This window comes from Alligator sinensis, unplaced genomic scaffold, assembly GCF_000455745.1.
Source record: "Alligator sinensis unplaced genomic scaffold, ASM45574v1 scaffold324_1, whole genome shotgun sequence".
In the NCBI taxonomy this organism is placed as follows: Eukaryota; Metazoa; Chordata; order Crocodylia; family Alligatoridae; genus Alligator; species Alligator sinensis.
The window spans coordinates 53,106-62,380 of record NW_005842188.1 but is presented as its reverse complement, the minus strand read 5'-3'; the positions used below and the strand labels follow the sequence as shown (position 1 = coordinate 62,380).

The following is a 9,275-nucleotide window of genomic DNA, read 5'->3' as shown; positions in this document are numbered from 1 at the left end:
TACCAAGTCACAGTCAGAGTAGAATGTTCCTCAGCATCTTGATAGAGGAATGTATGCACAACTAGATCTTTGTTTTTTAATGCATACACAAAATGTAAGCAGCAAAAGCCAGTTAGGGAGCACCTCTATTTGTTTACAATGTTTATAATCTCCCATACAATTTAACTCTTCAGGGCAACATCTCTGCAAATGGAAATGTGGGGGAGGGTTTTTGCCAACTGTTTCCTCTGAAGCATTGATGTTCCAGGGTAAAGATTTGCTCAACCTGCACACATACCACCCCTTTCCACGGTCCCAGGAAACAAGCAAGTCGATATCAACTAAATCTGAAACACAAGTCTCCATTTGATATTCCTTTGCCCTCTGTTTTATTTTTCTGAGAACCAAGGAAACCCCTTTAACTGTTATGAATTAATATACTGCTTAGAAATATGAGATGATTATAGCTTTTAGAGTTCCTAATCTAGTCATTCAAGTACACATCCAAAAAAGGGAAATGAGAGCAGCAAGCATATTTTTATTTTGATGGGACACAGTTATAGAATTATACTGTTTCTTAATTCTGCCATGTAAGACTGAGTGCAGCTGATGCCCTCTATGCACCCACTGATTTCTGATGCAACATAAGCAGGGAGCGGTCCTCCTGAGCTATGCAACTGCTCACTGTTCCTGGGCACTCCTTTCAGAGTCATCCACATAAGAATCATTTAGTGACCCAGGCTCATTAAAATGAAAATGATGCCAGATGCCTCTCCATATGCCTCTCCAAAGTGATCGGTGTGTTCTTCCTTGGAGGGCTGATTCAATTAGGGGCTTAGCTACAGGAAAACAAGGTTGCTTATTTCCCCTAAAAACCCTGACCATAGCTGGAGAAGAAGCACGATGGAGTCCTACTTCTGCCTAGGGGAGCCTGTCAACTAGATGTTTGGAAAGTTGTGTTAACATAGAGAAAAGTGATGGCCATTACCTTTTCTTTCTGGTCCTTCAATTAGTCCCAGTGCTCACATCCAAACCAATAAGCATTTATTTATGAGTAAGATTATGTGAAACCCTGCATCAAATGCAGTACTAAAATTAGTACATTCAGTTTCTTATGTTGTCTTCATTCATTTCCTGCAGTCACTTCATTCATTCGATTCATGGGGTTATTCCCAGCCAAAACTAATCTCAGAGAAGTGTGAAGGACAAGTGCGAAGTTGAACTCCATTTTTATTTCTATCAAGCAAAGCTATCTGTTTTTTCTATCCCATTTTGTTCTTGTTCTTTTATAGGAGTAGCATTTTTTAAAGCACTAAGCATCATCTTAACTCTGCTTCCAAAGTAAATGTTGGAGTGTTGTTGTAGCCATAATGGTCCAGGAAATAATGTATGAGGCAGAGGTTTGTTATTATATCTTTTTATTGGAACCACTGTGTTACTTTGAGATACGTTGAAAAAGTTTTCAAGCTCAGGGCATTTTGTGCCCAAAAGCTTGTCCAACATCTCTCCCACCTATACAGTTGATCAAACAGCTGATTTCCTTGTTCATAACCATATGTTCCATGCATAATATAAATCAATGTATAAGATGCATCCCTTCAAACAGGAGAAAAACATAAAAAAAGACTTGTTAACATAAAGTTGATTGAATTTTGGCCAAATTCTAATTATAATGATTTCAACTATTTTTCATTACAATGCTTTGGTGTAGAAGATGCACCTTAATTTTACACTTGCTTTTTCAGGATGAGGAGGTGTAGACCCCAGATGTCATTTTTTATTTTTAAATGCCCTGTTGAGCATGAGTAGTGGGAACAAGGCTTGGACAAGCCTGGAAAGAGTCAACTTTCGACCCCACATTCTACTTTTGTTAAGAGAGCATGCCTATTTGTTCCCCACGTTGTGGTGAGAAAAAACAGAGTGACTGACACGTGAATGGAGTGACATGCCTGAGGTAAAAGTGAGACATGAGCCAAAGATTGTTGCAAGTTGAGTGATTGGCAGGTATCATAGATTCATAGATTCATAGATGCTAGGGTTGGAAGGGACCTCAATAGATCATCGAGTCCGATCCCCTGCATAGGCAAGAAAGAGTGCTGGGTCTAGATGACCCCAGCTAGATGCCTATCTAACCTCCTCTTGAAGACCCCCAGGGTAGGGGAGAGCACCACCTCCCTTGGGAGCCCATTCCAGACATTGGCCACTCTAACTGTGAAGAAGTTCTTCCTAATGTCCAGTCTAAATTTGCTCTCTGCTAGCTTGTGGCCATTATTTCTTGTAACCCCCGGGGGCGCCTTGGTGAATAAACACTCACCAATTCCCTTCTGTGCCCCCGTGATGAACTTATAGGCAGCCACAAGGTCGCCTCTCAACCTTCTCTTGTGGAGGCTGAAGAGGTCCAGGTGCCCCAGTCTCTCCTCATAGGGCTTGACCTGCAAGCCCTTAACCATAAGAGTGGCCCTTCTCTGGACCCTCTCCAGGTTATCCACATCTCTCTTGAAGTGTGGCGCCCAAAATTGAATGCAGTATTCCAACTGCGGTCTGACCAGCGCCCGATAGAGGGGAAGTATTACCTCCTTGGATCTGTTTGCCATGCATCTGCTGATGCACGATAAAGTGCCATTAGCTTTTCTGATGGCTTTGTCACACTGACGACTCATGTTCATCTTGGAGTCCGTTAGGACTCCAAGATCCCTTTCCGCTTCCGTTCCATCAAGCAGGTCATTTCCTAGGCAGTAGGTATGCTGGACATTTTTCCTCCCTAGGTGCAGCACTTTGCATTTCTCCTTGTTGAATTGCATTCTGTTGTTTTCTGCCCATTTGTCCAACCTGTCCAGGTCTGCTTGTAGTTGTTCCCTGCCCTCCGGCATGTCCACTTCTCCCCACAGTTTTGTGTTATCTGCAAACTTGGACAGAGTACATTTCACTCCCTCGTCCAAGTCGCTGATGAAGACATTGAAAAGTATCGGTCCTAGGACCGAGCCCTGCGGGACTCCACTGCCCACACCCTTCCAGGTCAATACCGACCCATCCACTACGACTCTCTGGGTGCGACCCTCTAGCCAATTCGCCACCCACCGGAATCGTTCACATGGGATTGTTTAATGGTGAGACAGTGAGTTGCCATGCTCCATTTGTTATACAAATACACCACAGAAATGTGTCAGCACCGTCTGAGTCTGGGCGCTGGCTAGTGAAGTTCACGGTTTCTGGGAGAGTAGTGAGACTACTCCAGGTCCAAACCAGACCCGGTGGTGAGGGGGTGTGGGGTGTCTGTGCCTTCGTGCCAGCATGAGCACCTGTGTGCGCCTAGGAGATAGTATGCTGCTGTGTGTGTTGGCTCCACTCTGAGTGTCCAGTTCACTCTAGGGCCTTTGGATTTCTGGATCTCCCCACCAAGGGAGTGACCAGCAAAGTCTCCAAGTACCAGTTCATTGGTCCCACCAAGAGTGTAAAACACCAACCCCCCTGTATTGTTATTGTAGCCCGCTTCCACATTTCCCTACTTGACTTGTTGCCTATTGCTGTTGTTACCCTTGATCTGTTTATTCGTTGTTATTGCTGTCATTCTACAATTTATGTTTGTGGTTTTTCTCAATAAAAAACCAGTTGAACTAAACCAAATTACCTTCCTGGCTTGGCTAGCCAAGAATTTATCCACATACCACCTTTAGCACCCTTTAGCACCAGAGGTTCCTTACAACAGGGGGATCACATTCCCTATATATCTAAAATTACATTATAAAAACACATTAATTTACATCAGGAAAACAAATCTCAATGCAAAATATTTATTAATCCCTTTTTATACCCCAGGGCCCTTTTGGCTGGTATTAATTGCCTTCTGCTGTCCCTAGTCTTGACCAGCTCCTTCGTGTACACACACACAATTTGGAGTGTGGCACCATTTCCTGTTTATTAAGGCCCTGCAGAAGCTCCAAATGGCTTCCTGCCCCTCCACCAGGTCTTCCCTCTGTAAAGCTATAGATGCCAGACAGGGAGTGTGGTCATATCAGCCACAGCATCGTTTACAACTCAGTTGCAGAATGTCTGTATCGGAAGCATTGCAAGGTAAGACTCAGCTGGGACCTGGCTATGCTCTTCGCAAGTAAATAATACAATTTATGGATTCTACTAATTTATCTCTCTATATACACACATGCACACCCAAAGGTTGTTAGCCATCTTAAATCAGGCAAAAGTTTAGGGCAGGATGGCAGCTTGGAGATTGATTCTGAAAGGTATGATTTTTAATAGGCTACAACCTACTTTGTCAGATAACAAGGTAGATTGCTTCCTACAAAACCTCTCTGAACCAGTTAGTCTCTAAAGTGCCACCCTGCCCTACCTTCTGCCTATGTTCATGAATGACGTGTGCCTCCAGAGGCTGGGGGGGCACAGCGACCACCCACAGGTAGCAGCGGCAAGCAGGGAGCTCTCGCAGGCAGCCTCGGCAGCGGAGCAGGGGAAGGGATGGGGAGTGCCAACCATCAGTCGGTGACCACCTGCAAATGCCACCAGCAGCAATTGGTGACTGCCCGCAAACGCCACCAACAGTGTCAGCAGGGAGGGGAGGGGAGAGGGGTGATGAGTGGCAACCGCCCACAGGCACTGCCAGCAGTGGCCAATCTCAGGGGGTATACCAACAATCTCAGGGGGTGCACATGCACCTGTGTGCACCCCCTACGCATCACCAATGTCTCTGTTTATTGACATAATATGCAATAGAGCTGGGATAACTTAATGATAAACAAGTCACTGTGCAATCTAACCTAGGTTTCTGTTCACAGCTTTTTATTGCTTACATAGATTTTTCAATCAAAACTTTCTACAGAGCTTGCAGTTCTCACCTCTGAGTGATCTGACGGTCCTCCTGAATCATGAGTGGCCAAAAGTTGAAGTTTCTGGGGAAGATCCTGGGGAGTGAAAATATGTATTTATATGTCATCATGTTTGTAGCAATATTTAATTATCTAGTAAGGAAAGGAAACCAAGAGAACCTTGGTTTTTGGGGGGTGGAGTCCCAATTCAATCTGCTGCAGGATGGCAGTGTTATCCATTAATTCAAAATACAGATGTTAGAATTTGCAAAGAATTAACCAAGTAGCTGTGATTATTTTTTTTACCATGCAATCATTTGTTTCAATGTGTGTTACAAGAAATGGCCAAAGCCAACTATAATAATAAACATTTTGGTACTGAGGGCCCAAACCATCCTTTCTTGCAGAAAATCCTACAGAATGGTGTGAAAGAGAGGAGGGAAGCCCCTCCCCCAGCAGAGATCATCCTGTAGTGTAACATCAGGCACTGAAGGCATGGCTTTGTTGAAAGTGAGAGTGGCTGCAGCAGGACGCATTCTAAAACCTTGACAGCCCATAAGGAATGCATAGTGATCTACAGACAAGGTTCCTTAGGTGAATCTGATATCTTTTATTAGACCAACCCAAATAGTTGGAGAATAGTTATTAAACAAGCTTTCAGGTTCAAAAACCCTTCGTCAGGCTAAGGAAGTTTCAGCAGTTGGTGTGTGCTCTCCCTGGATGGAATGAAAAGTAAAGAAGCCAGAGGCTGGGCTGGGGAGTCAGTTGTCAGGCAGATTGGGTTGGTCTAATAAAAGATATTAGATTCACCCAAGGAACCTTGTCTGCCTATGTCCTTAGACCAACACGGCTACAACCTACACCCCTGCAACATAGTGATCTACAGGGAACTAGAGCAAACCAGGCAGAGCCCCAAACTTTTCAGACTTATTTCTGGCACCCTGGCAGCACATTTTAATTGAAACTGGCTTACCAGAGACTTGCCTTAGTCAAGGCCACTTCCAGGATGCGTTGGATAAAGCTTCAACAAAAAATAGTGTGCTTCCTACAGCTGCATTATCTTCCTAGGGTTGCATTATCTGGAATTTCTCCACTGGGGATTCATCCCCTACCTCCAGTCTTCCCTTATTTTGCTTGCATCCCTGGTTTAAACAAGAAGCCTGTATGCAGTCCAGAGAAGGAGGGGATGAAACAATGCCCATTGAACAAACCTGAGTCTCCCTCTTCTGTACAGAAAGTGTCCTCTCTATGCTTAGTTAGTGGGATATAATCTGAGCCACTTTATAATCGTGCCATAAAATGCTAAATATGAAAATAAATCCACTGGTACCACAAAAGCAAGTAAATGAAGAGACAACCATGTTAAAAATCATGATGAGTGATTCTGCATATCTAACATTTTAACAGGTATTAATTTATCTAAATACATATTTCTGTATTTAGAAGTATATTTTTAATACATACATCTGAATTATGTTAAATTCCCCAAAACAGCTACTTTTTAAAAGAGGGAAAGTGCATAAAAGAAGTAATTTATCATTATCATTCTGTAAAAGCTGCTTTTTCCAATGTGAATTGTGGGAAAACTTTCCATTTAAGATGGAAATATCAATTATCAGCAACTCAAATTGCTAGCTGCAGTTTTCCGGGTCTGAAATTGAAACTACTTTAGTATTTGTATAGAATTTTAAATAGTGATATAATGTTATCTTATTTTATATATTGTTAACCTTTGGACCAAGCAGTTAACGGGTATTCAGGGCCTTGCCAGATTGTTTCTGTTAGAAGGAAAACTTGATGACGGACTCAGGTCTTTCTTTGGTGTAATCTTTTTATTTACAAAGCATGTATAACAAAGTTTCTCTACACACAGCAGAAGCAAACAACTAGAGGCAGTTTCCTTGTTTAGAAACCCAAGTTTCCCTTTCCTGCCAGTTCTCTGTCCAAAAGAAGCTGCATCTCTTGACTTATTCCCAGGGCTGTGCACCACTTCTCCTGCTTGCTAGCTTTCTTTTGGCATTCTAGTTGCTCTTGGTCTCTGACACCCACACAGCAAACACAGCTGAAACAAATCAGTGCTTTGCCTCCTGACATTTCTGTTAGTCCTCAGGAAAACCCCTCTTGAATTCACCTGGCCCAGGGCGGTGGGCAATAGCTTTTATTGTTTCAGCTAATTAAAGGACATCAACAGTTCATTTTTCCCACACCAAGGAAACAAGACAGGAGAAGTGGTTTCCAAAACAAACAGTAAAACCAGGAACAAAAAAATTAATGTTTACGTATAATTTCTAATATAATCTGGCAGAAGTCAAATTAACTATGTAAAATATCAGACATCTTTGGGAACATTAATTCTCACGGGAGTACAGCTAAAACAAGATTTCTAAAATAAAAGCACAGCCTGATTTTTCAACTGATTTTCTATGCAGATTTCAAAACCATAGGCCTAATGCAATGACCACTGAAGTAAGTGAAAGGCCTACTTTCAGTGTTGTTTTTCCTGTGTCTTTCACTTCACATAGTCATTTACCTTTGTGCAAAATGGATGACAATGTTACTAAATCTATATAATAGCATTTTAATAGCCAGTTTTCACTAAAGGTGCACACTAGTGGAAAATCAAGTCCATGCAATTGCTGCTAGCAAGGTTCAGGCACAATCTTCAGAACTAGCATGAACAGGAACTGTATTTCTGAAAATGGAATTATTAATCATGCTTTGCTACAGACTCTAGAACCAGTTAGTATGCAGCTCTCCCCTATGAATTCAAGTATCTCATTAAAACCCATCTGTTCCTTGCCATGGCTCCAGTCTGTTGGTTCGATGTGAGCTGGTTGTTTTGAGATTTAAGCTCTGTGTTACAGAACAGAATAAGTCAGTAGGACAGCCTTCTTTTAGTGGCACTCAAAATACTATTATCTTTGAAGTACAGTAGGATTGATAGCACAGTGCTATTCCATGGTTAAACCTTAGTTCACAGACAAAAATATCTCTGGTGCCCCTACTCAGGAAAATAATGTTAAAATTCTGTTTGACAAACAAGTTTAAACTTGTAGGACATCGTTCAGTTCCCAGTATGGGTGAGGCCTAAAAACTATGACCAGCTGATAAAGAAAGGCACGCTCCTTCACCCAGAAAACAGAGGATGAATGAACTCTTCCTTTGCCAACCACTGACCATTAACCAACATATCTAGAAGCTGAATTTTTTTTTCCAGAGGGTGGCTTTTATTTTCTTTGCATTTTAGCAATCTTGCAATACTTTCAGTGGCAAAATATCAACTGTATATAAACTAACATGCTGTAACATCATAAAAAATATTTATATGTTACTGTATTATTGTTACTTCATTGTCATTCAAAAAAAAACAAAACACCCTCCCCCACAAAAAACCACAAGCATATAAATTATTTCCTTACCAATTTCTGCTTCCTCTTGACCAACATTTTACTTTGCTGTTTTTCAGGAGCTGGAGTTTTAAGGATTCCAAGGTATATTTACTTCTCTACATCAGCACTCCCACCTTGACAGCAGGATATTGCTTTGCAAAAGGGTCAGCACCACTATTTTTCCCAAACGGTTGTGTGGTGCTTCAGCAAAACACCTGAGGGGGAGAATGAGTAGGAGCAGTATACATAAGAACACCATACCACTCCTCCAAGGTATTCTGTGTGCACTCAAAAGCAGATCTGACAACTTTTTCAAGTATTAACATGCACTTTATCTCTTAGCAGCTGCAGGCTGGTAGCTTGTGCAGAAAAGTGGGTGGGGCTAAGACTAAGGCATGCAAAATAACAGCCCCATGATTCAAATAGCAGGAAGCTTGCAACAAAGCATTTTCAGTGACTAGTCCATGAACTAGAACTGTTTGCCCCTTTAGTCCACCAGAGTGTGAATGTGGTGATTCTTATGGTCTGAATTAAGATTTGTCTGGTTTCCCAATCACATATTTTTCAAGAGGAAGGTGAATTTGGGAACAGAGTAAGGCAGAGATGGAGGTCGTTTTGCATCTGGAAAGGTCTTCTAGTCTGTTTTAATATTTGCTTGATACATTTTGTTAAAATCTGCTGTTTAAACATTTGTTTTCATATACCCACAGCACGTGATAGGCAACCTAACAAGCTCAAGTTAACTTCTGTGGGACTAATTGTTAGGGACCTACCAAAATGGTGATTGTTGTGGTGGGTATTATAAGGCAGAGGCCCGCGCCTGCCCAGCCTCTTATTTGTGTGTGCTGTTGGGGATAACCAGATGGTCTCAGCACTGCCTATCTCAGATGTTCTTTTCTCTCCTGCCACGTCTTGATGGGAGTTAGGTGTAGGATGAGTGACAATTCTCCCAGGTTTTCCCCCAGAGGTTTGCTTCATGGGGCTCGTCCTTCCTTACATCCCACCCTTACCACATCCCTGATGATACAAGTTTGGGCTAGGATCTTGTTTAACCTAAATAGCCATTGCTGGCTGGCTTACCGAATAA

At 42.2% G+C, this 9,275-nt stretch overlaps 1 long non-coding RNA gene across 1 annotated transcript; it reads right to left on the bottom strand.

Moving 5' to 3' along the window:
* Window positions 1–1,468: 1,468 nt before the first annotated feature.
* Window positions 1,469–8,456, bottom strand: LOC112550714. The gene is made up of 3 exons (XR_003094688.1): window positions 8,219–8,456; window positions 4,830–4,895; window positions 1,469–1,575 (listed from the first exon to the last, which is right to left on the bottom strand). It is a non-coding gene; the product is annotated as an uncharacterized LOC112550714 (long non-coding RNA).
* Between the last annotated feature and the right edge of the window lie 819 nt (window positions 8,457–9,275).